The following is a 27,907-nucleotide window of genomic DNA, read 5'->3' on the forward strand; positions in this document are numbered from 1 at the left end:
CATGTCAACATGACCCCATTTTACAATTGAGTGCAATATGTTCTCACCCCAGGCATCAGGTAAATACAGGCATGAGAGTCCATGATCTTGTTGGAATTTCAGGGATTGGTTTTTACCCAGGAGGGTCATTCCCCCTGGTCCAGGCATTGAGGCCAGTAACTACTAAGATTTCATCTCATTTCTTTATCTGAGAGAGAAGCCACTATCACCCCGAGGGGCATCTGTCACCAGCATTTTTTCTGTGCCCTAAATGCTCCGAAACTTACAAACCTCACTCGGAGAAGTGCCCTGAATGCTTCAAGACTTACAGACCCGGCTCAATAGGCTCAGGCAGGAAAAGGGTGAAATCAAGAATGGCTAACCATGGGAACACTTTAGCCATTGCTCTGAGATGTAGGTGGGTCAAGTGGGCACTGCACCCCTCCGACAGGGCTTCACTGCCCTGGACAGGGGAGAGACAGAGGGCTCACAGAGCATGTGCTAGGCCAGGGCCAGTCGTGACCCCAGGCACAGTGCCAGTGGAGTGGCCCTGGGGAAACCCAGGCACTTAAATTCCTTTTCATCAAGGAACTGATTAAAGTGTAGTCTATTATCTCTGTCGTGGGCAGCCCCCAAAGATTCCACTTATTCCTCTTCTTCATTCAGTCCTTGCCCAATGAAAGGGCCAGGAAGCTTCCACCACCATCCTGACTGTGGCCACCACACCACCAGCTTCCTCCATAAGAACTCTGAAGGTCACCAGCCAGCATGAGTCCCCCAAAAGTGCCGTGGCTCAGCCAGCAGCCCGTGCAGCAGAGAGCCCAAGACCTTGGACTTGAACTCAGACCCACCACTTTCTGAGCCTGTTTTCACATCTTTGGTGGGGGGGCAGGTGGGGAGTTGTCATATTTACCTTGTTGGGCTCTTTGGAAAAATTAAATGAAATAATAATGTATGTTATACAACGGGCTCATAGGAGGGATGAAAAGCTGCTAGTTCTTTTACTGGTTTTCCCGGAAACAGTATTAAAGAGTGCTGTAGAGGAGCTGGAGAATTCCTGCCCCATATGGGATGTCCTTGGTCTCTTCTGGGGACTTTGAAGACCCAGAGGCTCGCAACTTCCGTGCACCTACCTCCCCGCCGCCGTCTCGCCTCCCCTCTCCACCATCCCCTGCCATCCCCTGCCATCCCGGTGTACCCCACCACCAGAAAACTTTCAGCCAGCTCCTCGGTGAGGGTCCTTCCAAATCGAGGTCGAGAGTAAGGGGCCGCACCCTCCCTTGACAGCGTCGTGCCCAGCCTCAGCGGCAGACCCCAGCCCGGCGCCCGGGAGCCCCGTCAGGCCGCGGCGGCCCCAGAGCCCGGGCGCTCGGGATTGCTCTGAGGGTGCAGTCCTCCGGGCCCCTCCGACTGCGGAGCTGCGACCGCAATGCAGACGCGGGCCCTCCAGCCCTCCTCGCGCCGCCTTCCTCCCGCCGGCCGCGGAGCGCCGGGTCCGCGCCGCCGCTGCGAGCGTTCCTCTCACGCCCTCAGCGCAGGGTGGCTTCCCCTTCCGCGCGCCTGTCCGGAGCCAGGGTTCAGCGCGCTCCAGACGCCTCTGCCTTCCCCTCCCCCTGCCGGCCGCCCCTCGGTCCCCGGGGGTGGGGTTTCCCTTCGCGCGCGCCCCCTCCCGCCCCCCACCCCTCGCGGGCCCTCCCCTCCCCTGCCCGTCCCTATGTATGTGTCACCGCGCGCTATGCCCGCCCGCCGGCCCACCTACCTCCCCGCCGCTCCAGAGGGGGCTCTCAGAGCTGGGGACGCGCGCCGCGCTGCTCAAGGGCTCGCTCTCTCCGCACCGTCGCCGGCCGGCATCTGACGCGGGTGCCAGGGGGCTCCGGGCACCTCTCAGTGTCCCTTCCCTCGGCCAGCCAGGACTCCGCAACCCAGCAGTTGCCGCTGCGGCCGCCGCCCGAGAGTACCGGCGGACAGGACGCCGGCAGGAGGAGGAGTGCGCAGCGCCCGCGCAGAGCGTCTCCCTCGCGGCGCGGCGAGCCTCGGGCCTCCGGGCCCCGGGAGCCCCCAGCTGCCTCGCCAGGTGTGTGGGACCGAAGTTCTCGGAGAAGGGAGTCCAACTCTTCAAGGTAACTGTCTCCTTCCCTCCAGGGCGAGGCTCTCCTAGGGCGCCCGGAGAGCCAGGAGGGGGGCTGAGGCTGCACGCCTCGGGGCTGGGGGCTGCGCTGCCTGGGTCTCCGCCCGGAAGCTGCGGGCGCCGGGGGCTTCCGACGTCCACCCGCCGCGTCCGCGGTGGAGTTGAGCAAACTTTTTGGCGGTTGCAGACTCAGTGAATGGGGCAAAGGAACACGTGAGGAGGGGCGCTTGCCTCCGAGTCCTCCAAAATAAAGGAACAAGGCAGCCTTGACTCCAAACCCCCGTGTGATTTTTTAAATCCTAGGGTCTGGAAGGACCCGTGGCTGACAGAGTAGCGGCTTCAGAGTCAAGGGAGTGCTGGTTTGAATCCCCCAGGTGTTACTTTTGAGTTGGAAGATGTGCTTCACCTTCCTGAGCCTTGGCCTGACCTCTGTCAGCTGAGAAGGAGAAGGCGTTCGTGGGGTCTGGAGGAATCAATGAAATCATATGGATAGTATGTCAGGGACACAGCAGGTCCTCAGCTGAGGCTACAGAGCCCATCCTTAGCCACTCGGCTTCCTCCAGGGACCAGAGTGCCTGAAGAGCTGAGAGGATGCCCCAGGGAGACTGGCGGAACCTGGGACAGAGCTACTGAACTGCCAGCACGGGAGAGAGCAGTGCCCTGAGCACCCGGGTGTCCAACCAAGAAGGGGCATTTCTCCAGGAAGAAAGGGGAGGGGAGCTGAGGACACGCGACCACCGCGGTTTTTCCCTGCGGGTTCCTCTGCAAACGCAGCCAGTGCTGGCGGAGCGAGAGCCCTTTCCAGCCCTGGGGCTGAGTTGGAGGCTGTCAGCATGTCAACGGAACCACACGCTAGGCAGAGCAGGCTGCGGGGTGAGGGCTTGTCTCTGGTTGCGAGACAGGATCCAACCCCAACTTTTCCTCCTTTCAGTCACGAGCTGGGTTCTGACGGGATCCTACTAGGGTTTCACCATGAAGAAGCTGGAGTTTCAGCATTTTGACTGATGTGTAAATTCCAGTTCTGTGAGGGTGGCTGCCGGGAGAAAAATACAAAGCGGAATTGGGTTAGCACGGTGTTTTGGGGTCGTGGGTGCTGCAGTGGGTGGGTGTCTGACAGTGTAAGGCGGACGCTGGACGTTGAAAAGATACCAGTCTCATGTGAAGAGGAGGGCGAGTGGACCCAGAAAGGTGCAATGAATTTCTGAAGGTTGCACTGTGACTTAGGGGCAGGGGCAGAACTAGAATCTAAGTTTTCTGAGGCCATAGTCGGTCCCTCATCCCGATTTCAGGGTCCAGAGGTCTTGGGTTCTAATCCTTACCTCTCTTCCTCATCCTGGGTTGCCATGTTCAAGGAGCAATCAGGTTGCCCATGTGCCCTGGGCAAGGAGGGATTGGAGGTGCTATGAAGATGCGGAGTAGGACTGTTGACTTGTCAGTCACAGAGTCCAGGGAGAGACTGCGGCCAATGGAAAGGCAATGGGGAAGAAACCCCCGAGGCTTTCTGAGGGCGGAAGCACGGAGTGGGAGAGTGGAGGGGAGATTCTAACCTGAAAGGATTGCAGAACAATAGATCTCCCCAGCTTAAAAAGTTTCAGAAGAAGGAATTGTCAGAAGGAAGAAAATATCTCTTAGAGAGATGCTGGAATTCCGCAAGTTGCCTTGAGTTGTGTTTAGTTTAGATATACTTACCTGTAGTTTCTACTGCTGTGCCTGGTATTTTCATTCATTCTCCAATATCCGCTGAGCGCCACCTAGGCGCCGCGCTGTGTGCTCAGACAGCAAGTACTCATTAAATAGACGTGAGGTGACCCAAGCAAAGGGCTGAGCGTAGTGCCTGGCAGCGGGCAAGTACTCAGTAACTGTTCGATATTATTAATTTTACTATTATTCTTAATTCTAGTAGCAAATGAATGTTTTTATTTTCCTAGAATATTCGGTGAAAATCATACTTACATGGGAATATTTTGTTTGATGTTTGGAAGTCCTCTTCACACCCAGGCACACCTCTTGCCCCTGCTCCCCATCTCTCTGTCACACAACCCCAATCCCAGGCAGCAACTCACCCCTGCATGCCAAGGCAGAGCATTCTCCTCCTCTTACGCCCGTCCCCAATTAGAGAGGGAGCTCCAAGAGAGACCTCACCTCCTGAGACGGTGGGCAAGAGCCGGGACAGTGGACAGCCCACCATGCAAGGAAGACCGGGGTTCAAATCCCAGCTCAGCCACTCACTGCCTACATGACTTTGATGAGGGTACCTCAGCCTCCCGGAGGCTTCATTTCCTCTTCTCTAAAAAGGGGAGAAAATCCTCCACGAAAGGATTTTTGTGAAGATTAAAAGATGTAAAGTGGGTGTCTTGTTCGGCTCTCAGCAATCACCACAAACCTTAATTCCTCTCCTCTAACAGCTCCTAAGCCTCCTTGGGGGTCACCGCAAACCCCAAGTTATGGATAGCAAAAATTCAAATATTTTCTCTTGGCAAGAAACTGTGTGTCCCAACTCTTGGTGTGAATCTTTTTTTTTTTTTTTTTTTTTTTTTTTCTGAGATGGAGTCTCACTCTGTCATCCAGGCTGGAGTGCAGTGGCCCAGTCTCAGCTCACTGCAACCTCCACCCTTCAGGTTCAAGTGATTCTTGTGCCTCAGCCTCCCAAGTAGCTGGGGTTACAGGTGTGTGCCACCACACCCAGCTAATTTTTTTATTTTTAGTAGATATGGGGTTTTACCATGTTGGCCAGGTTGGTCTTGACCTTCAGACCTCAGGTGATCACCTGCCTTGGCCTCCCAAAGTGCTGGGTTTACAGGCTGGAGCTACTATGCCTGGCCAGTGAATTTATTTTTAATGATGTCTCCTAGAACTGGGTTCCTCCCAAGGCCCTTCTTATTGGGCCCTTAGGAGGACCTCAGCTGAGCCAAAGGAAGCCCATGAGACCCTGCTTAGAGACCCACTTTGAGTCTGTCTGCTGCTGCAGGGATGTCTAGCACCGGGTTTGTCCAAAGGCAGGTTGTGAAATCAATTTAGTGGAGTTCTTAATAAAATAGGAAATACTAGATAATCTCATAGTGTCTTCTATGTAGCAAAGGTAAGTATTGTTTCTGGAAACTTTTGTTTCTGTTATCTATGTTGAAGCCCTCTATGAGGTTATGTGTGTTTATAATATAAATGTATCTATGAAAATATATACAAATTTGATCTTTGCATATACATTTTTATTTATTTATTTTTTACTATATTGAGCCCACTGATGTTTCTGTGTCAGAAATTCCAGCATTGTGGTGCTAGGTGGCTTGTGCTGGGGCACCCTTGCTGCCACTGCAGCAAATGCTGGGGAGTCAAGGCAGCTGAGGTGGAAACTGGAGCTGGGGAAAGGCAAGTTCAAGGAAGAGGACCCAGAGTCAGAGAGCAAGCAGGGCATGGAGGACAGGTCTGCTTACAAGTAGAGCAGGGGAGGGAACAGGCCAGCAGCTGCCCTGGGAAAGGGGATCTGAGTATGGGAGCACGTCTTGGGAACAGGAGCTTTCCTCTCCTGCTGTCGCTGCAGCCTGGCCTCGTGGCCATGCTTCCTGTCCTGATGCACTGCCGCCCTGATAACTTAAGGAGGTCCTGTTCAATGGGATGAAAGTCCTGTTTCTGTGACAGCTACCTTGGGAGTGGCTGCTCCCCTTCCCCCAGATCCAACAGGACCCAGCCACCCCTGCGAGGGAATCTGGGCCCCTGGGCATGGTTGAAGAAGGGTCACTGGGAGACCAGCAAAACAAGAGGAGGGCTGAAGAAGGAGCGGGAGTGCAGGCGAGAGGAGGACCAGAGAGGGAGATTTGTAGGGAACACGGTAAAACGGTTTCTTTTTTCAAAAGTTGAATCCAGGGCAAGAACGGAAACAGTGGAGTTTACTTTTAAAAACTCAGAGCCTCCTTGTAAGGGGAGGAGTGTGTGTCTATGTGTGTGTGTGCGTGTGCACGCTGGGAGGGCGGGCCCTGCGGGCTGGCCAGGCCTGTGAGAGGTGACTTCTCTCCCTCTCAATGGCCTTACAGTGTATCCTAAAGAAGCTTTTTGTTAAACCCATGAATAGGTGGATTTGGGGTGTGTGATGCTGGGCATCACGATTTGGATATTTGGTTACCTTTGAGGTTACATGTTTTTCATTTTAAGATACACACTCAAAAAAGGAGGCACCTCTTCCTTGTAGGTCACTGTTTTGGTGGATTTGGGGGCGGGGGGTGCCTGTCTCTGTAATTGACTTGACTTGAGGGGCGAGGGTAAGAAGGAGAAACAGGACACGGCAGGTCTGCAATACCTGGCCTGGAAAACAGCCCCCCTCAGTCCCCTCGTCTCTGGCAGTCTCCAGATCACAGATTCCCAGGGCCTTCCAGGCCTATGATGGCCCTCATTTAAGAGATTGCAAAAGGGACCCAGGCCCAAAGAGGGGAAAGATATGCCCCAGGCTGCTGCCTCAGAGCTGGTTGGTAAGAATCTGGACAGGGATCTAGAACTTCAGGCTCTCATTGCAGAACATGCCGTATTCCCAGAGACCATTCACGACCATTTGTTCATTCATTTCATTCACTTATTCATTCATTCATTCCATTCATTCATTTATTCATCCCATTCATTCATTTATTCATTCATTAATTCTTCTTTCAGCAGCGTTTGCTACATGCCAGGCACTGTGCTAGGCATGGATAACACAGCAGCGAATAAATCAACTCACTCTCCCTGCCCTCCACCTGCTTACAGTCTAAATGGGGAAGACAGGCTATAACCAACCTGAACCTGACCTCTCACTTCTAGACAGCAGTGGCTCTCACCTGGCTTTCCCCAGGGAACATTTGGCCATGTCTGGAGACATTTTTTGTTGTCACCGCTGGAAAGTGAGATGCTACTAGCATCTCATGGATAGAGCCAGGGGTGCTGTGAAACATCTTACAGTGTACAGCACAGTCCCCACCCACATACATACACAGGAGGGAATTATCTGGCCCCAGATGTCAGTAGTCCCAAGGCTGAGAAACTCTGCTGCAGACCTTCATTTAGTTAGTAGGTCAGGCCATGACCTACTGTGCACAGCAACTGGAAGACAGGGGTTAGGAGGACAAGAGGGAGAGTTGGGTAGGCAGTTCAGAGGAGAAAACAAATGAAAAGTCAGGGACCCTGTGGTAAATTAGAAAAAGTGTGGGCGTTGGCCCAGACTGAGGTTGAAATCCTAGCTGTATGCCCTTGGGTAAGGCAGTCGTCCTCTCTGAGTCTCACTGCATTTCTCATATGTGACATGGACTCGTGGGACAGTTGTGAAGGTTTAAGAGAACACAAATAGAGGACCTGGCACAAATTAGATGTACAATAAAATGGCAGCTGTTATTATTATCTTTGAGGCTTTTAAAGTCCCCACTATGGAAAGTTACAGCATCAACAGGTTCAGACATGCATGATCAGGAAGCCAAAGAAGGTTGCTGTTTGGGGCAGGGTTGCCATCGTATTCCTTTCTGCTTCGGGGAGGGGCAGTGGGTGGTGTGAGCATCTCCCTCCACACTCCACTCCCAGCAAGGAGTGGGAAGCTGGGAGGCCTTGCTCCAGAGGAAGGCCCGGTGCTTGCTTTCCTCCAGTGTGTGCGGCGGGAGGAGCACCGCACTCGGAGTCAGCCCATGGACTGGGCACGGATGGTTGCATGACCGAGGGCAAACTGTCTCACTTCTCAGCCTCGGGCTCTTTATTTATAACACGGAGATGCTAAGCCTGCCTTCATGGGCCAAGATCCAGTGAGGTCCTACTGTCTGTGGAGGAGGCTTGTGGGAGTACCTTGAAACGGATGCAGGCACCTTTCATGTCTGGTGTGCCCTATCCCTAATCCAGGGCCAGGCACATATAACAGACTAGTTGAAAGAATGAATGAACCATAGTACTAGAATTTCCTTTCAGTTCTTGACAAGGAGAGCACCAACAATATTCAGATGGGCATTTTGTCACTCCTCCATCTTGCACTCCCTGCAACATGCAGGGATCTCTGGTTCCCAGAACAGGCTGCGTTAGTTGCGGCACCGGGCAGCTGCGTCCTCCAGAGGGCACTGCAGATACAGCAGCTGCACCGTGACTCCACGTGGAGTGAGAGGTAGAGGGGTCCGGGTGTCTGTAGAACTGAGGTGAGCCCAGCTACTGAAAAGAGGACCAAATGAGGATCAGGACCACGGAGATTTATCTCAATGCAGCAATATCATTGAATACCTCCACTTTTCTATCTGTAAGATGGAGTTGAAGTCACGATAAATTCAGGCCTAACTAAAAGCCACTAGCCAAAGGGGTGGATTTGTGTAAACCGTCAAGCTTTCCCGAGCCTCTGTTTTACAGTCATAAAACATTGCAGCAGAGAGATATATAGGGGTCACCACACTGTCTTCTTCATTATGCAGAGGGGGAGGCTGAGTTCCGGAGGAGAGGGCACTTGGATGGAGGGTCTCAGGCTGCTTCGGAGGCTCCTCGCCTCGCTCCACGCACGTCCCATTCAAGGCAGTAAAGGAAATCATCAGATCATGGTAACGCTGTGACATCTCATTAGAACCCAGCTCTAAACAGACTTGGTCCTTGGGCCACCCATTGTCCACCCTTGGAACACCCTGTGGCTCTGTCCCTCCATGTCCTCGCTGTTTCCAGGGCTACTTTTGGGGGAAAAACTCCTCTAGAAGAGAAATGTCTAAGGCAAGTCAGAGCTCAACCTCACATCTCACTCAGAAAACGTGGCTTCCTTGCCTCAGCCCCGCCTCCGGTCCTGTGTAGGGGGTTTTTCCCGGCAAAGTCTGGACCCTTGGCCTGACCCTCCCCTCACTCCTTTCCTCCCCAAGCAGCTGCTCCCTGTCTCCCCTCCAACCCATCTCATTTGACCTGCATATCCAGATGGCTCAGGGGAAGCCTGGATTTTAGGATGACTCAGGCAGAAATGTAGTTAAGTGTTTTTCAACATCACAAGACACTGAAAAGGAGGCCCGGAGGCTGTCATTAGAGTTAGCCTTCGGGGCCTAAAATTAGCTGCATCTGAGGAGCTTTTCAAAAATACGGGTGCTTGAAGCCCTGATGTGCTCCAGGAGATTCTGCTTCAGTGGGATGGAGGGGATGGCGGTGGGGAATCTGTGGGTTTTAAAATGGCCCAGGTGATTCCAGTGTGGTCTAATTTGTCAACTACTAGTTAAAAGCCCAAAACAGTTCCTCAGAGTGTATTGGGTTCTAAGCTCTTCTCTCGAGCCCTGCCTGTTGGGCCACTTGCTCTCTTCCTTCCCCAAGGGCAGAACTGCCTCTGCCCCCAGTTTGCCCTGTAGGGGAGTGAGAAAGTCAAGGCCAGCTTCTCCTGTGTCCACTTCCTGGCCTGAGACAAAGACCCTTCCTCCCTTGGTTCTCCAAGGTGGTTTCTATAGAACACGCTTTTCAAGACCAGCAACAGGCTTTGCAGATGAAAAAGGTCTCATCCCTCAGAGAAAGTCAAGGTTGAACAAAATTAACCCTAGTTAACTTTGGGTCCCTTCCCTGTAGGGCTTCTTAATATGCTGATGGACCTTGGAAATCTCCATCAAGTTTTTCAAATTGAATTTGACCTTGAAGCTTTTTTTTTTTTTTTCCTACAGTAGATGGAGGGACTTGAGACTAAAGAGATGTTAATCTAGGTACTGGTCCAGGTTGAGCCCACAGCAGGAATACAGCAGCTGCATCCAGCCAAGGGGCAACCCAGGGAAAGGGGAGACCCTGATAGTTAGGGCTTAAAATCCTAAATCTCAAATGAAGTCCCTGACCCAGCAAGCACTCTCTAAGCCCCGTCTTCTCCAAGGCCTGGCTGGGCCTTAACTTCCCCTTTTTTTATCTCACACCTGTAACCTTCCCTCTAAAGGTTGGCCATGCTGGGTACTCATTTTGTTCCCTTTTTCTCTGGATTAAAAGAAAACACTGGGGAGAGAGGTGGAGCATTCAGTAGAGTTCACTGCGAGATGGGGTAGGGCCCTGTCCCCTCAGCAGTTTCTCCACTTGTTCTCTGTCCAAGCCTGGCCACCTGCCTCCCCTGTCTGAGCCGAGGGCTTAACCCTGTGTTGTTCCCTGGCCTGTTGGGTGCCAGCCTCCTGGAACACTTGGACTAGCACCAGTGGGGCTGAACAGCGGCCCCTGGAGCTGTGCAAATCAGTGCCCTGTTTGCATGCTTGTCTCTGTCGCCTGTCCTCACTGTCCCATCCATGGGCATCAACCCCACTCCAGACTCACATGGCCCAGCCAGGGGCTTTTTCCCCCATCCCAGGCCATCTATTTCCCCTAAAGCAGCCTTGTTCTGGGATTCCCACTGGTTTCCTAAATACAACCCACGTGGGCCTCTGTTGTGACTTATTTCATTAATGTTTTGACAGAGGGTCCCCTAGTGTGAGACATCAGATTGCCTTTACACCCACTCCTGAGCAGAGGAGGGCTGCTTCAGGCTGGGTTGGGAGTTGGAGTGGCTTCATTAGTGCAGGAGGAGCGTAGCACTGGGTTAGTGCCTCAGCCTCTTGGAGTCCCAGCTAGGCCCTCCCCATCTGCCCTCCTCTCTGGATCTGCCATCTCAGTGACCCAGGGACTCCCGAGTTTACGCACAGCAGGGTCAGCAAGACTTGTATACACCAGATAAGGCTCTGATGCTTCAGCGGCTGGAAAATGGGACTCCCACCCCTTCCTAAGCCACTGCAAGTGCTGTGTGGAATGACTCGCCCTTAGATGCACGCAGCAATTGATCAAGGTTATTTGTGTATCCCTTCTAAAAGCCTCTTGGGGATTGCAGAGGCTTTTAAAAGACCTTAGAGATGGTCCTGTCTCACTTAAAATCAAGCCCAATCCCCGGCCTTGGCCTACAGTTCCCCAAACTGGCTGGCGTCCCCTCCTCCTCCTGTCACCCTCCCCTCCCCCACCTCCCTGCAGCCCCTGGCCTCCCACTTCCTTCAGGACTTTTGCCCTCTCTGTCTCCCTGCGCAGATGCATTTCCCACAGGGCTTTGATGGATGGTTCATTCTGGTCATGCAGGTCCAAATGTCACCTCCTCTTGGGAAGCTTTTTCTTTTCCCCCCACCCGATTTAAAGAAAATAAACACCCCCACTCCCATCTCCTGCATTTTCCTTTAGCTTGTCATTATCTAGAAATTCTGGTCGGCTTCCTTGGTCGGCTTCCTTGGTGATTCTCTGGTCTCTCCTAAGCTCCATCAAGAGCAAAAGCTGCATGGGACACGAGCTCCATCTGTCTTGATCACTCTGTGTCTCCAGCACCTAGGAAATGCTTGGCACACAGTAGGTCTCAGGATAAGCTTATTGGCTGGACAAATAACTTCAGGGATTTTCAAAATATGCTTCAGAGTCTGCAGGGAGTCGGGGTTCAGTCTATGATACCCCATGGGGCCAGAGAGGTGGGTCAAGAAGGGCACAGCAGATTCTATTAGAACATCTCCAGTTTTCTGTCTTTTGAAAGCCATCGATATGTTGGACTCTGCTCTTGTCATAGACAAGAAATCTGGGACCTGGGAGAGAATATGTCTTTACTGTGGCCACGGTTCAGGGACTCTGTACAATCAGAATGGCCACCCCCTGGGCCAGCTCATGTTCTGCCACCAGTGACCCAACTGAGGAGAGCGATGGCCACTTCCATATGCGCAGCCCTCATCTCCCCAGCCTCTCTCAGCAGTTCATCATGACCCCAACATCATCGGGAGGAGCTGCTTTTAGGAATAAATGCCTATTTTTAGGTGCTACCACCTTTGGAGCCTTAGTTCTTATCACTACTGGGCCACCCAGCATGTGCCAGGGCCATCTTTTACCTCATTTCCCTTACATCTTTTGAGCCCCAGGGTCCTAGCACCTCTATGCCACAGTAGGAAGCAGGCCAGGTACTGGGGCTAGGATGGAGAATAAGATATGGTCTCCCTGGCTACTCAGGTTTCGTGACTCTGTAAATCTCAGTGGGCACCTCTTCTCAGCCATTGGAGTCCACACTGAATATCTGTCACCTCACCTCCAGACTCATCTGCATCTGTCCTCTCCAGCACCATGCCCTGGGGGCCCTCCTGGCCCTACAGCTCCCTCTGGTCTTTCCTTAGTTGTGATAGTGACTCTGGCACATGGCACCTACATTTTTATTCCTGGTTCCCTTCCTGATGACAGCTAGTGCTTAGACTCATGAAAGAATCCATTCAGCCATCCTCTTCCAGGAGTGGATCGGACTGAAGGGCTCCAGGCTCACTTTGGTCACTTCATCAGCAGTGTGACTTTGACAGAGTTGATTAGTCTTGCTGTGCCTCGTTTTCCTCATCCGCGAATTGGATATAATGACTCCCACCCAGTAGATTTGTTGGGAGAATAAAAGGAGATAATATACCTAAGCCATGGTACCTCCCACAGAGCAAAGGCTCTCAAAACAGTAGCTGCTGTAAATCATGAATATTCCCAGACCCATTCCTGATATCTCTGAACCTGCATTTTTGTTGGATGATCGTGACTGAGCTGTGACAGCCTCCTCTTGCCCAAACTGAAGTTTCTCAGCTGCTTTTCTGCCAACTTATGCTCTTAAGATAGTCTTACCATCCTGGAGCAGAAAGGGGCCTCAGGAATACAAGAAGAGCCACATGCCATCTGCCACCCTGAAGCTAGCAAGGGATAGGGCAGATGACGAAAGCCAAGGCTGGCTCCTGATAGGCCTGGGAAGTGCAGTGGGTTCTGTTGTACCCGGGGCTCCCACAAAGCATCACTCCAGAGGGCGCCATTCCATCATGGTCCATGGGAATAGCGACTCCTGGAGTTGTGCAATGTGCAGCCTTTGCAATTGATTGCACCCGACTCCTTCAGCCAGCATGTCCGTGCTATCAGGAGGCTCGTGGGGCAGGAGGTGCCGGTGCTGTGTTGGGAACTGCCTCTGGCCCTACTGATCTCTGCCCCCATCGCCTGTCCTCCTCTCCTGGGACTGCAGAATGCGTAATTCTAAAGGTACCAGAAGAAACTTTGGTGGTCCCGAGCCAGTTAAGGTGGCTGAACAGACTCAGTTCTACCATCGGCTGAAACTGTGGTTTTTCTTGTCCTGTGTGGACCCTGCAAAAAAAGATGCACTGAGTCTAGACAGGACAGAAATCTTGAAGAAACACAACGATTGGATTCAAAGTAGAAGGGCAAGATCAGACATGGTGGCTTGTGTCTGTAATCCCAGCACGTTGGGAGACTGAGGCAGGAGGATCACTTGAGGTCAGGAGTTCGAGACCAGCTTGGGCAACACGGTGAAACTCTGTCTCTACTAAAAATACAAAAATTAGCCAGGTATGCTACTAAAAATACAAAAATTAGCCAGGTGCGGCAGTAGGTGCCTGTAATCCCATCTACTCGAGAGGCTGAGGCGGGAGAGTTGCTTGAACCCAGGAGGCAGAGGTTGCGGTGAGCCGAGATCGCACCACTGCACTTCAGCCTGGCACCTGGCGACAGAGCAAGACTCTAAAAAAGATGGAGAGATTGAGACCAGATATCGGAAATGGTTTTCCTGAGAAATCTAAGTGACCCTGAGGTTGATGACCAAGTAAGATTGGGGACTCTTGTTTATAAAGAAGTTTTAAAATTAGTAGTAGTAGTATTATAAAAAATTACCCTTTGTATTCATTTCCTAGGCCTTCCTTAACAAAGAACCTCAAACGGGGTGCTTAAAACAATAGACATTTATAGTCTCACAGTCTTGGAAGCCAGAAATCGGAACTCGAGGTGTTGGTAGGACCATGCTCCCTCTGAAACCCGTAGGAAATCCTTCCTTGCCCTTTCCTGTCTTCTGATGGCAGCCGTCAATCTTTGATGTTCCTTGGCTTGCAGCTGTGTCACTCCCGTCTCTGCCTCCACTGTCACTTGGTGATCTCCATGTGTATCTGTGTTTCCACAAGGACATCTTCCCCTCCAATAGGGACACCAGCCATATTGGACTGAGGGCCCATTCTAACCACCTCATCTTAGATTGATGACCTCTGCAGAGACCCTCTTTCCAAATAAGGTCACATTCACAGGCACTGGGGGTTTGGACTTAGACATAAGGTGTCTTTTTTTGGTGGGAGGGACTCAATTCAACATATAACGCCATTTACTGACTTGCTGTCAATGTATTTAGACCTGCACTTCATCCAAGGGATTTAAGGGAAGTCATTCTCTCAGGGGAGACAGATTAAACAAAAGATGTACTCTCCCATCGGCCAATGCTTTTATGCTGACTAGAGACTGGGCAGGTTGCGTAGCGAAGGTATAAATGCCCTTGTATGATCTGAGCTGAACTCTGGCATGCACATACTTCACGCTGAGGCAGCAGAAAGCTCTATGAAGTAGGTCTAATTATTTCCATTTTATAGATGACGATACTGAGACGTAGCTCGTAAGTGGTAGGGCCAAGTCTTGAACTCATGACCGTCTGATTCCAAAGTTCATGGTTGCCTGGCTATTCCATGCACTAAGCTTAGAGAGAAGGCAAATTTCTCAGTCTTTACTCACATACCGTGACATCTACCATAAGAAAAAGAAGCAGAGAGGCCTGTTACCCAGAAAGGACCCCATGATCAAGTTATGTGCATAAAGGCCTGTTTATTTCAACACACCATGCCCAAAAACTTCATATGGATTCCTTCAGCTCAGAGTCAGAGCCACCTTCAGGTGATAGAGGGCGTGAGCTAGAACGACTTCGAGCCCCAAATCTGTTGAACACAGTAACAGAAGAAAATTCTGTTTCCCATTAGATTCTCAAGAGTTTTAACACACCAGGAGTCTGCTCCCTCCCCAGCTGAGACATTCCTTCCCTCTCTGTCCCCAGTTGGCCGCCATCTTGGTCACTGTGGAATCCTTTGGCTTTGACATACAACTCCTGTTCCCCTAATGACCTTCCAGGCCTGGAATCTATTTTCTCCTGTGATTGTCTTGAATGTAGATTTTTTTAAAGGATATAAAATTCGCTTTATTTTTAGAAACAGTTTTTCTTTAAAAATAATAAAGGACATCATAGAAAATTTAGGAAATAGATATATTCAAGATAGAAAAAAAAAAAAAATCGGCCAGGCACAGTGGCTCATGCCTGTAATCCCAGAACTTTGGGAAGCCAAGGCAGGCAGATCACCTGAGCTCAGCAGTTTGAGATCAGCCTGAGCAACATGGTGAAGCCTTGTCTCTACAAAAAAAACACAAAAATTAGGCAGACCTAATAGCGCATGCCTATAGTCCCAGATAGGGAGGCTGAGATGGGAGGATTGCTTGAGCCTGGGAGGCAGAAGTCGCAGTGAGCCCAGATCACACCACTGTATTCCAGCCTGGGCAGCAAAGTGAGACTCTGTCTGGAAAAAAAAAAAAAGAGAGAGAAAGAAAGGAAAATGAAAAAAAAAGAAAAATTTACTGTAGACTTATTACCCAAAGACAACCAGAGTTAAATTTCTGTCTATCTTTCCTGTCTTTTTCCCATGAATGGATATACAGAAAAACAGAATGGAATTTTATTGTATGTGTTATTTTGCAGCTTGCTTTTTGTGCTTAATGATACAGCACGGACATGTTTCCAAGTCAGTAAACAGTTTTCCTTACTTGACTATTCTGTGTGCCAGGCTCTCTCCGAGACACAGACGGGGATAGAAAAGGTGGGATAGAAGTTTTCTCTGCTCGCAGGGAGCCCACAGTCTAGGTAGGAGAGAGGCATGTCTGCAATGCTAGGTACTTGTCAGTAGGAGGCAGAGAGCCCTTCTTAGCCCCAGCACTGCATCTGATGGCACAACTATGGGTGCATTCCTTCATCAGGGACAATCTGCACAGTTGCTCCCATAGATTTGAGGTTCCACTGCAATACAGTGGTGTGCCACTGGGAGAGAGAACACTTTAGTGAGAAATTCTGCAGGTTATCCTCCTGGTGGTTATGTGTCCTCAGTGAACCAGAGACAAGAGATCCAAATTTGCCATTCCCAGAATTGGCCCTAGTTCCCTTGCTCGCTTATGGTGTGAGCATCTTGAGGCACCAGCATGTGTCTGGTGTTTGATGATACATATTTCTCATATAATATGGCCCTCATAGCAGCCAGTTGATTCATTTGTCACTGCAATACACAATAGTCTGACTCGGCAATGGAAGGCAGATGGTTGTGTGGGACTCATTGGAAGCTAGCATGAGGGTCTCCAATATGGTGCCTTCCTCCAAGATTTTCAAGGGGAATTTTAATTGCACCAGGATTCTGTCTTACGTGGAGCTTTAGGCTCCAAACCCATGAAGAGATAACTCCTCTGTAGAGTATATGATGGCCTCCTAGACTGCTGAAGGTGATGTGTACCTGGGAGGACCCTGTGAATGTGAAGGCTTTCTTGGATATAGAAGGCACTCAAGAATAAAACATGGAACTTGTCCAGTTGGAATAGCATCTAAAGTTATCTAGATACCGGCTGGGTGTGGTGGCTTACGCCTGTAATCCCAGCACTTTGGGAGGCCAAGGCAGGAGGATCACAAGGTTAGGAGTTCGAGACCAGCCTGGCCAATATGGTGAAACCCTGTCTCTATTTAAAAAATGCAAAAATTAGCTGGGCATGATGGCGTATGCCTGTAGTCCCAGCTACTTGGGAGGCTGAGACAGGAGAATTGCTTGAATCTAGGAGGCAGAGGTTGCAGTGAGCTGAGATCGTGCCACTGCACTCCAGCCTTGGTGATGCAGTATAAGAGTCCATCTCAAAAAAAAAAAAAAAAAAGATATCTAGAGACTGTATTGGATAAGGCTATTTATTTCCTCAAAAGAAAAGACAGTAGTCAGATTCAGATTCATAGAGGCAGAAAGTAAAATGGTGGTTGCCAGAGACTAGGAGGAGGGAGAAATGGGGAATTACTGTTTCATGTGTAAGAGTTTCAGTTTTGAACGCTGAAAAGAATTCTGGAGATGAATGGTGATAATGATTGCATAAAAATGTGAATACGTAATGCCACTAAACTGACATTTTTAGAAGATTAAGATGGTAAATTTTATGTTGTGTGTATTTTACCACAATTTAGGAGAAAACATCATCAATTTTTTTAAAGTAAGGGAAGGTAGCTTCTTAGTGAGGATAACGGCATTGGAGAGGCTCTGACTGGAAGGATGTGAGAGGCAGCAGATAGCATGAGTCCCTAGAAGGCACTTTTGAGAAGGCAGCAGCTCAGGCATCCTGTTGGTAGGTTATCAAGCACTATAATCCTAACAGCCTTGCAGGGGACAGTCACACAGCCAGGACAGACTGGCAGAGAACTGGGGACATGCCGGAGACAGCTGGAAAGGAAGAAAACCAAGGGTCGGGGGCAACCTCATGTCAAGGTCTTGCAGCTCTTCCGTGACTGCTCTGGGACAGGTAGGCTTTTAGGGGGAGGTCTGTGAGGGGCTCAGAGAGCAAATCCCTCCTCTTCTGAGGTTGGAGGCCTTATTCTGCAGCCCTGAGGTACCTTGGTCCTTTGAGTCAAATTTGATGCTGAACTCACTTCACGTGGAGAACCCTTCTGTAGCAGACACTCAACAAATGCCTGTGAATTGAATCTATGATTTCAATAAATCTGGGGTTGGCTGGGTTCATTGACTTGCCTGTAATCCCAACACTTTGGAAGGCTGAGGTGGGGAATTGCTTGAAGGCAGGAGTTTGAGAGCAGCTTGGGTAACATAATGAGACTCTCATCTCTACCAAAAAAAAAAAAAAAATTAACTGGATGTGGTGGCTCAAAGCTGTAGTTCCAGCTGTTGAGGATGCTGAGGCAGGAGGATCACTGGAACCCAGGAATTGGAGGCTGCAGTGAGCTATGATCTCACCACTGCCCTCCAGCCTGGGTAACAGAGCAAAACTCTGTCTCTAAAAAAAAAAAAAAAAAAAAAAAAAAAGGCCAGTAGAGGTGGCTCACGCCTGTAATTCCAGCACTTTCGGATGCCAAGGTGGGTGAATCACTTGAGGCCAGGAGTTCGAGACCCCGTCTCTTTAAAAAAAAGAAAGAAAGAAAGAAAGAAAATTAATCTGGGGGCACAGTTGTCAAAGGCCCTTTGATGACTAGAACAAACCTCCAAGGGTACCATCTTCAGCCCCTAGCAACATTCTTGGCACACACATGGAAAGCAGGGAACTGGTTAAGAGCCCAGCTTTTGGAGTCAGACCAATCTGGGTTTGAATTCTGGCTCTACCACTCTCCAGCTGAGGGATATGAGATAAGTTATTCACCCCCTCTGAGCCTCTGTCCCCTTGGTTCTAAAATAGGACTAATCACAGCGTGCCTCTCTTAGGACTATTATGTTCAAAATGCTGCTGGGCACCGTGCCTGGCATGGACTCAAGCCTGGATACATGCAATTTTTAGAGGAAGTAGTTGTGATAGGTGCACACAGGTGAGGGACAGACCCAAGGATGAATAAGACCCAGTGCATGCTCCTCCTGGCAGTCTCCTTGCAGAGACAGACAGGTGCTACAGGCAGCATGTGCTCCTGCTGTGATCGAGGAGGGCAAACTGGATCATAATGGAATCATGATGGGGGACTTTGTGGAGGAGGGGCCCACTACCAAAGATCGTGAGTGATACATACCTGAGTCATTCCTTGACACCCTGAGACTCTCCATCACCTAAAGCATAAAGCCAAATTCTGTAGCCCAATCATAGAGGCCTCTTCAGAATCTGGCCCGTTTGTCTCTAACTTTATTTGATGCTCCGCCACTGGGACCCGCTCCTTTCTCTCTGCCTTGTGTGTGCAGTCTCTGTCTCCTAGAAGGCCCTTTCCCCATCTCTCCGTGTACATATCGTACCTGTCCGTCAAGGATCAACTCAAATCCTACCTCTTCTTTGAAGCTCTCCCAGATCTCCCAAATAGGATGATGCAGATTCTGCCTTCTCTCAACTCCCAGAGCCCTCTCTGTCTCTGCCTCTCATTGAGAGGGGCTCTCCTAGTATTGTAAAAATTTTTTTTCAGACAAGTTCTTTCTCTGTTGCCAGGCTGGGGTGCTCTGGTTGTATTAGTCCATTCTCATGCTGCTAATAAAGACATACCCAAGACTGGGTAATTTATAAAGGAAAGACGTTTAACTGACTCACAGTTCAGCACGGCTGGGAGGCCTCAGGAAATGTACAATCATGATGGAAGGGAAAGCAGACACATCCTTCTTCACATGATGGCAGGAAGGAGAAATGCCGAGCAAAAGGGGGAAAACTCCTATATAAAACTATCAGACCTCGTGAGAACTCATTCACTAGTAAGAGAACAACATGAGGGTAATCACCCCCATGATTCAATTACCTTCAGCTGGGGTCCCTCCCGCAATATATGGGAGTTATGGGCACCACAATTCAAAATGAGATTTGGGCAGGGACACAGCCAAACTGTATCAGTGGTGCAACCAGAGTTCACTGCAGCCTTTACCTTCCAGGCTCAAGTGATCCTCCTACCTCAGCCTCCCAAGCAGCTGGAACCACAGGTGCATACCACCATGGCTGGCTAATGTTGTAGAGATAGGGGCTGGGTTGGAGGGATGGGAGGATGGTTTACCTAAGTTGCCGGGGGGTGGTCTCCTTTGGTTGTCCAGGCTGGTCTCAAATCCTCCTGGACTCTCAATCCTCCTGTTTTGGCCTCCCAATATTATAGGATTTATTCACACATTGCAGCCCTGCCTCACACAGTGAGCTCCTGGGGGTAGATTCACAGCTGGTCCATCTGTAGTTCCCTGTCAGCACCTGCTACAGAGTCTTCCATATGGCGGGTGTTTGACAGATGAAAGGAAGGAGGAGGAAAGCCAAGAAGTGCTTGGAGCTTTCCTGGATGAAAGGCAATTATTCTTGCCACGTGAGGGCCAGAAAGAAGGCTCTGCCAAGGAGGGAAAGCAGTGTCACTGAAGGATGCCCATGGGATGAAGAGGTCTTGTTCACTGTCCACTCAGCCGACACTGAACCATCCTGAGCAGGATGTGCTGACCTGATGAATCAGGTGGGGAGTGACCAAGACCACCCTCTGGTTCAGTAATTTGCTCGAAGGGCTCGGAGAACTCAGCAAAACTGTTATACTCACAGTTACGGTTTATTACAGCAAAAGAGTAGAGATGAAAATTAGCAAAGGGAAGAGGCACAAAGGTTGGGGGAGAGACCAGACATGAGCTTCCAGTTGTCCTCTCCTAGAGGTGTCTGTCCTCCTAGAGGAGGAGCATTGTCTTCTCCCAGAAATCATATGTGCAACATGCACAGAGTCTTGCTAACCAGGGAAGCTCACCTGAGCCTTGGTGTTCAGGGGTTTGACTGGGACATGGTCATATAGACATGGCTGACCTTAGTCTCCAGCCCCTCCAGAGGTCTGGTTGATACCTCATGGCCCAAGGTCCCCACCATACATCACACTGTTAAGCATAGACCATCCAGCATGGCCCAAGGCGCCCACATAAACAGAGTTGTATTAGACAGGACATTTCAAGGGCTTAGAGGTTACTCCTGGAAGCCAGGGTCAAGGGCCAAATCTTTCTTTGGGCAAAATTAGTTATTTGCTGCACAGAAGGACTGTTCTGTGAATGCCCTGAAATCGTACACAAAATCCCATGAGTGTGGGCAATATTTGCTAAGAACTGTGTCCATAGCTTCCATCAGCACTCAAAGAGAACCACGATCCAAGAAGCTAACTATGTGTTTTCTGTGAGGTCCTTCCCAGACTCTGGAATCAGGGGATGCAATTAGGGTCAAAATAATGAGGTTGGACTACAGATAACCCAGCTCCTTTCTTCCCTTTGATCCCAGGACTAAATTCCAAGAACCTGAGTGTCTTCCCCCAAAACTGAAAGGATTGGACTGGTCACCATTTGTTTCCTTTCAGCCACATCGCAGCCACCCGGCCCTTGATTTGTCCAGAAATTCAGCTGTAGCCCACACATCTGACGGCTCTTTCTGGCAAGCAGGCATTTCCACTAGGACCCTCAGCTTCCAGAAACACTTACTGGAGGTCACTTTTTAAACCTGGGCGCAATTTCCGTGCAGGGAGGCTACTGAAGCATCATGCTGGGTCCCCCAGCCCCTTCTCACAGAGGAAAGATCTCTCTGTCCTGCCGGGTTGGCAGTCAGAGCCGAGTAAAGGGAATTTAGCTCTTGGCCCAAGATCCCTGCCCAGGAAAGGTGCTTGTGCCTGATGGAAACTTTGGGCTGAAGTATATTCCTTTCCAAAAACTCAGGTCTGATATTTACACAAAGTCTGAAATTAATGCAGAGAAAACTTCCAAGGGCTTGGGCTGGAGCGGAAGACTGAGAACAGGAAGGGGCTGGTCCCTGGTACCAGTTTTGGTTTTTTTGGGCTTCTTTTTCCTTTCCACAGAGAGAATAGGGCAAGGCCAAGTGTCCCTGGGTGAGTGAAGCAGAAGCTTTTAATCATGCCCAGTGCGTCTCCACTTTAAACTGGTTTTCCTGGGAATTTGCTATCAAGAGTGGGAGGGGTGGGAATCGTGGGAAAAGGCTGATGGTGTTCAGCCAAATTCATCCTTCGCGTGCCACCCTTCTCCAGGCACATGCTTGGGGGCCGTCCACGACTCCAGCCACCCCATCCTCAGGAAGCACCACTGGCCTTCCTTCCCGGCACTGGGACTCGGCATCACTCCCAGCTCCATGGACATGCAGCCTTCATTCAGCACACAGCTCAGCTCTCAGTTCGATTTTGTCCCTGGATGCTCTCTGGGGTCACCCACTACTCCCTGTTTGGTGGCCTTAGGCCTATCCTTCTCTACTCTTGCACCTCTTTTAGCGGAGAAGGAGTGAGAATGGATATTTCCATGGACCGTGTGTGTGTTCCCAGCTACCCTTGATAGCTCTTCTCAGAGCTATCCTTCCTCCTTCCCTGAGACAGGGAGGCTGTGAGATCAGGTGACACTCAACAGCTATGATCTGTCTTAAGATGAACACTCCTACTTCCAAACCTAATAAACAGGGACATTACCTATTGATTAAGAGGCACTCATTCATTCCACGAACACTTGTTGAACACCTACTATGTGCCAAGCACTGTTCTAGGCACTGGGAATATAGCAGTGAGAAAAACAGATAAAAGTCCCTGCCCTCACGGGGTGTATATTCAAGTAGCTGAAACAGAAAACAAAAAAAACAAACAGAAAAGGACAATAATTTCAATTACTAATAATGCTATAGGCCAGGCGCGGTGGCTCATACCTGTAATCCTAGCACTTTGGGAGGCCGAGGCGGGTGGATTACCTGAGGTCAGGAGTTCGAGATCAGCTTGGCCAGCATGGTGAAACCCCATCTCTACTAAAAATGCAAAAATTAGCCAGGCACCGTGGCACATGCCAGTAATCCCAGCTACTCGGGAGGCTGAGGCAGGAGAATTGCTTGAACCCAGGAGACGGAGGTTGCAGTGAGCCAAGATTGCACCACTGCATTCCAGCCTGGCCGACAGAGCAAGGCTCTGTTTTTAAAAAAAAAAAAAAAAATGCTGCTATAAATATCCTACAACAGGGTAACATGATAGGAGGGATAGAGGAGCAGGGTGGTCAGGGAAGGAACATTTAAACAGGCTGGAAGGACAGTAGCCTGCAAGAGAAAGATCTAAAAGTGTGTGCTGGAAGACGGAAGAGCAAGTACAAACCCCTTAGGACAAAATCAGCTCTTCTGGTCAAGGCACAGCTAGAATATGGCGTGGTTGAGGGTTCGAGGAATTGAGGTATGAGATGTGGTCTGGGCAGGAGTGGGAGCAGGTCATGTGGGGCCTCACAGGCCCTGCGAAGGGGCTGGATTTTTCTCCAAGAACATTCATCCTCTTCTGCCGTGAAGTCCAGAGGCCAAGCTCCCTTCTGCTCCCACCCACTCCAACAGCATTAGACTACCCAGGGAACACAAGGGCTTCTGGTGGGTGATTTGGGGGGAATAAGAGGAAGTTCCAAGCAAGTGGCCACAGCAAGTCATTATTCTGTATCCCTTCTCCTAACTAGAAATCAGTAATTTCCAGAAGCCTCACCCATGAAAATTCTGGCCAGAGATACCAAGAAACTTGCCCAAATTACCCAGATAGCACATTATGAGTCAAAGGTGGGAATTCAGCCGGGCGCGGTGGCTCATGCCTGTAATGCCAGCATTTTGGGAGGCCAAGGAGGGCGGATCATGAGGTCAGGAGTTCAATACCAGCCTGGCCAACACGGTGAAACCCCATCTCTACTAAAAGCACAAAAAATTAGCTGGATGTGGTTGCACATGTCTGTAATCCCAGCTGCTCAGGAGACTGAGGCGGGAGAATTGCTTGAACCTGGGAGGTGGAGATTGCAGTGAGCAAAGACCATGCCACTGGACTCCAGCATAGGCAACAGAGCAAGATTCCATCTCAAAAAAAAAAAAAAAAAAAAATATATATATATATATATATATATATATATAAATTAGTCAGGCATGGTGGCAGGCACCTGTAATCCCAGCTACTCGGGAGGCTGACACAGGACAATCGCTTGAGCCCAGGAGGTGGAGGTTGCAATAAGCCAAGACCAAGCCATTACACTCTAGCCTGGACAACAAGAGTAAAACTCCATCTCAAACAAACAAAAAAGGTGCAAATTCAAGTTGTTTTCTTAAGATACCCACCTTCTGGTATACCATGTTATCTTCCAAGAGGCTTGAAAAGAGGCTATTCAAGAAACTGCTAGAGTCTGGGTCCAAAGGGGACCCCAGAGAGAGGATGAAGAACAGCATTTCTCTTGTCACAACAGATCCAAGTCAAAGAGGTATTACTAGCAGGGACATCTATCAGTGAGTGAAGGGAATCAAGGCAGAGAGGTGAGAAAGGTGAGAAACTGATGGCATCGTTTCAAGTATTTCTGTGCTACATGTCCTAAACCCCAGGCTGCTCCTTCCGCTTCCCACTGTGCCCACCCCCACCCCCATAAGCAGGCAGAACCTTCACCTAAAAGCTCACACAGGCCTTCAGCAAACCAAGGCCAGCTCTGTTTTTATTGTTTGACCAGAGTTCGCCTGGCTTCTGGTCAGGACAATGAGGTTGACCTCGGACTGGCATTGGCAGAAACAGCTCCTTGGGGTGATTCTGAAGCTGAAGTTTCGAAGAGGCTTCAAAACACCCCTTTCCCTGCACCTCTGTGATCAGAACACAGGAAGGAGCAGGAGTTGGCCAGCGAATCCACCTGCCAGAGTCACGGGGCCTCCATGGTAGGGTGGGACATTCGAAAAGGCTAGAGACTCAGCTCACTGGGTTGACTGGTAGGTATCCAGATATTCTTGAGCAGATGATGTTCATGCTTTTGTAGGTGCTGGCTGAAACATAGCCCATTTAATCAGAAATGACTTGATGAGTGCGCTTGAAAAAAAACACCCTGAAAACCCCTGGAGGAAGCTAATAGGACTGTTTGCAGCCTTGCCATGCAGCAGGGCATTTGTATAGTGGCCATTTTTTTGGATCCCCTGGGAAATTTGCCTGGAGGTCACTATGGAAAAGCCACTATACTGGGCTGTGGGAGCTAGCTTTGCAGGGTACCCCTGGAGGCACAGGGAAAGCCAGGACTCAGCCCCAGCAGAGCCCTGCCCTGCAGATGGAAGGTCCAAGAGTGACTCAGGACTCTTGCTTGGGAGCCCTCTCCTCCCAACTGGACCCTGTGTTACTCATTGGCAAGATACCACCAATCCTGCCCATATACCAGGCACTCTGCTGCCCTGGGCAGAACTGGAAAGAGATTTGGGTTTTCCTTTCTCATGAACTCATTAGGGATGCATTTTACCCCGTCCCAACCCCTAAAACCTTCCAGATCTGAAATTCCATGAGCACATTCACCATGATTTATGTTTGTCCCCCTTGATTTATGTTTGTTGCCTCGTATGTCATCTCTCCCTTGAAATGTGCTTTTTGACTGAATAATGGAATGAATGAGTAAAGCTAGTGAATGTAGGGGGACTGCAAGTGCTGAGAAAACCATAGCATTGTAGCCATGGGGCCTCACTCCAAACCAAACTCAGCCACTTACTATCTGTGTGACTTTGGGCAGGTTACCTAACCTCTCTGAGCCATTGTCTTACTGCCTATGAAGATTGTTCTAAGGATAAGAAACGGCGTATGTACAGCTCAGAGAGCAGTTCCTGACATCCAGCACACCCTTCCTAAAGATGGCCCCTAGATTGTTCCTGGAACCATGGCATAAGTGGATTCTGGCTATAAAATGCCCATGGGTGGCTGCCCTCCCTGACCACAGAGAAGCTCTGAGAGCTCTGTGGCAAGCCGTGGAGATGGCAGGGGCCGCTTAGGTTCTTACTTGAGAGTCCACAGTTTTATTTGAACTCACATCCTATACCTAGGCCTGGGGTGAATGGAGGGATAATCCCTAGGCTAACATAGTTGGTGGGATGGGGGGGGTCCCATTATTTGCTATCATTGCAGATCAGATGACCATTCACTTACGGCATCATTTAAATTAGATACAGATGCAAATTGTATCTGAGTGGCTCTTCTTATCAGGTTAGCACCCGTTAGTTGGGTGGCTATTTTGTGCAGAGACTGACCTCCGTGCTTCATTCACTTGGACCATCATTTAAATTAGATATAGATGAAAACCGCATGTGGGTGGCACTTCTTATCAGGCTAGCACCCATTAGTTGGGTGGTTACTATGTGCTGAAACTGGCCTCAGTGTCCACAGTAGGTGCTTAGTGTATCCATAGTAGATGAAAGGCAGTGAGGGGCATACACGATGCAGGTGTTCTCCCTCCTCGGTGAGGGGAGGAACCAGCCAGACGAGCCTTGACAAAGGAGACGGACACAGCATCTCATTTAAGTCCCACGGCGTCCTGTGCTATGTGACAGATCCTATCTTACCCACACTTTAGAGGTAAGAAAATTGAGCCTATGAGAAGTTAAATAATTGGGCCAAAGGTCAGATGCTCACAGGAAAGTGTCAGAGCTTTGATTCGGCCACATCTGTCTGACTCCCAATCACAATCTTTCTGCTGCACCAGCCTTGCTTCCGCCCTGGCCATCGCACCCACCCACGCACGCATCCCTTAAGTGGTTAGCCTAGTAGTTAAAACAACAGCGGAAAAGAAGCCACAAGCCAGGATGAGTCTGCTAATAAATTGGTCATAACAACAAGAAATGGCAAAGAACGTGGGCAGACAGGAGAGAGTTTCAGGCTGGGGGGCGTTTCCAGGTGGTGGCATTTGCACAGGGCCTCAAGGAAGGTGGGATTAGGTCAGACATGGAGCTAAAGAGAGAGTGTTTTTGGAGGAATGGAGCTGTGTGAGCAAAAGAAGCAGGGAAAGGGCAGGGCCAGACCCTAGCCCCAGATTCAAACAGGGCACTGCCAGGGGATAAGGTGCAAGCCACATCGGCACTGAGGTAACAAATACAACCAGCAGGTGTGACACCCTTCACAGTGCCATTTCTGTTTCTTATTTTCTTTTCTCCCAACTCCACCACCTGAGCCTTCTTTCGCTCCCCAGAGAGGCTCCCCTCACTTTTGTGAGACGTGGTCACCACCCTCCCAACCTCGAAGCTCTCCTTTCTGCCTTTTCCTCCCCAGCACATTGAGGGCATGGGGGCATCTTTCTGAATAGGCTGGCCCTGCCCAGAGAATGTGCTCGTCAGGCAAGCGAAACCCCTGAGCATTGCCCTGGACGTTGCGGCAGAACAGCGAGCAATGAGCGGGTCCCTGGCCGCGAGGGAGGCTGAGAGCGTGGAGATGCAGCCTCTTCTGTCCCCAGACCTCTCCTCTGCACTGCGTGGAGCTGGGATTTAGAATCTCAGAGAACTCCAGAGCTAATCCTCCCAACCGCCCCCATTTCAGAGATGGAAAATCCGACGCTCGGGGTCAGGCAACCGTTTTAGTCAGGGTCAAAGCTAGGACCCAGAGCCCTCTCACTCGTGTCTGCTATTTCTGGGTACAGGTTTGTCTGCACTCAGTAGGCTAGAAGCAACTTGAAGGAATAACCTTTCTTTTTCGCCTCACTGGGCCCCTCTGTGTTAGCACAGAGCTGTTCAAGGCCAATTGTAGACAGAAGTATGGCCTTGAAGTTTTCGTCTCCAGCACCACCCACCCCGCTGCTACCTGCCTTTTCACAGGACCCACTCTCCCAAGAAGCAAGAAGACACTTGTGGAATTTGATTTAAGATGCTTCATTGATGACAGAGCAAGTAACAAGTTTGGAAAAAAGAAATCAAAGATGGGGAAAAAGACCTGGTGTTGAGGAAGATGGGAGAAGAGAAAGAGGAGGAAATACCAAGAGTATCCGCATCCGCAAAAATTACCTTCACAATTTCCCTGGAGATCACCTCAGGTGGTGGAGTTGGGAGAAAAGCAAATAAGAAAATAAGAAACAGAAATGGCACTGTGAAGGGTGTCATACCTGCTGGTTGTATTTGTTACCTCAGTGCTGATGTGGCTTGCACCTTATCCCCTGGCAGTGCCCTGTTTGAATCTGGGGCTAGGGTCTGGCCCTGCCCTTTCCCTTGCATGATGATCCCAATTTACAGATGGGAAAACTGCAAACTGAGGCCTTACATGAGTTTCCTGGTGAGTTAGGACAGAGCTGGGACTGGAATTGGCTTCCTGGCTTCCCGTTTCTGCACCATCCCATCATATCTGTTTGGAATATGTGGGAAGTTATCAGCTGCAGCTGGGGTGACTCTGGCCAGATGTGCTCTTGGTATAGAGTCCCTGGCCTTTTCCCTATGCTGGGTTTGAAATCCCAGCCTCAAGCGCATATGCTATTGCGTTTATGCACAGCTACCAGGATGATCTTGTCCAAGAGCGAGTGAGTGACAAGAGAAGAGGTGCTGTTGGGAGATTAGGCCGCGAAGAAGTGATGCGCTGCTGGCTGGTGACTGCGGGAATGGGGG

At 50.1% G+C, this 27,907-nt stretch overlaps 1 protein-coding gene across 2 annotated transcripts in view; it reads left to right on the forward strand.

The window, feature by feature from the left end:
• Positions 1–1,958: 1,958 nt before the first annotated feature.
• Positions 1,959–27,907, forward strand: part of ACAN (aggrecan) — a 70,898-nt gene continuing 44,949 nt past the window's right edge. For both annotated transcript variants that reach the window (XM_074399995.1, XM_074399994.1), the window contains exon 1: positions 1,959–2,099. The gene's annotated coding sequence lies outside the window, so the exon portion shown is untranslated. The remainder of the gene's footprint in view (positions 2,100–27,907) is intronic.

This window comes from Saimiri boliviensis, chromosome 5 (assembly GCF_048565385.1).
Source record: "Saimiri boliviensis isolate mSaiBol1 chromosome 5, mSaiBol1.pri, whole genome shotgun sequence".
In the NCBI taxonomy this organism is placed as follows: Eukaryota; Metazoa; Chordata; class Mammalia; order Primates; family Cebidae; genus Saimiri; species Saimiri boliviensis.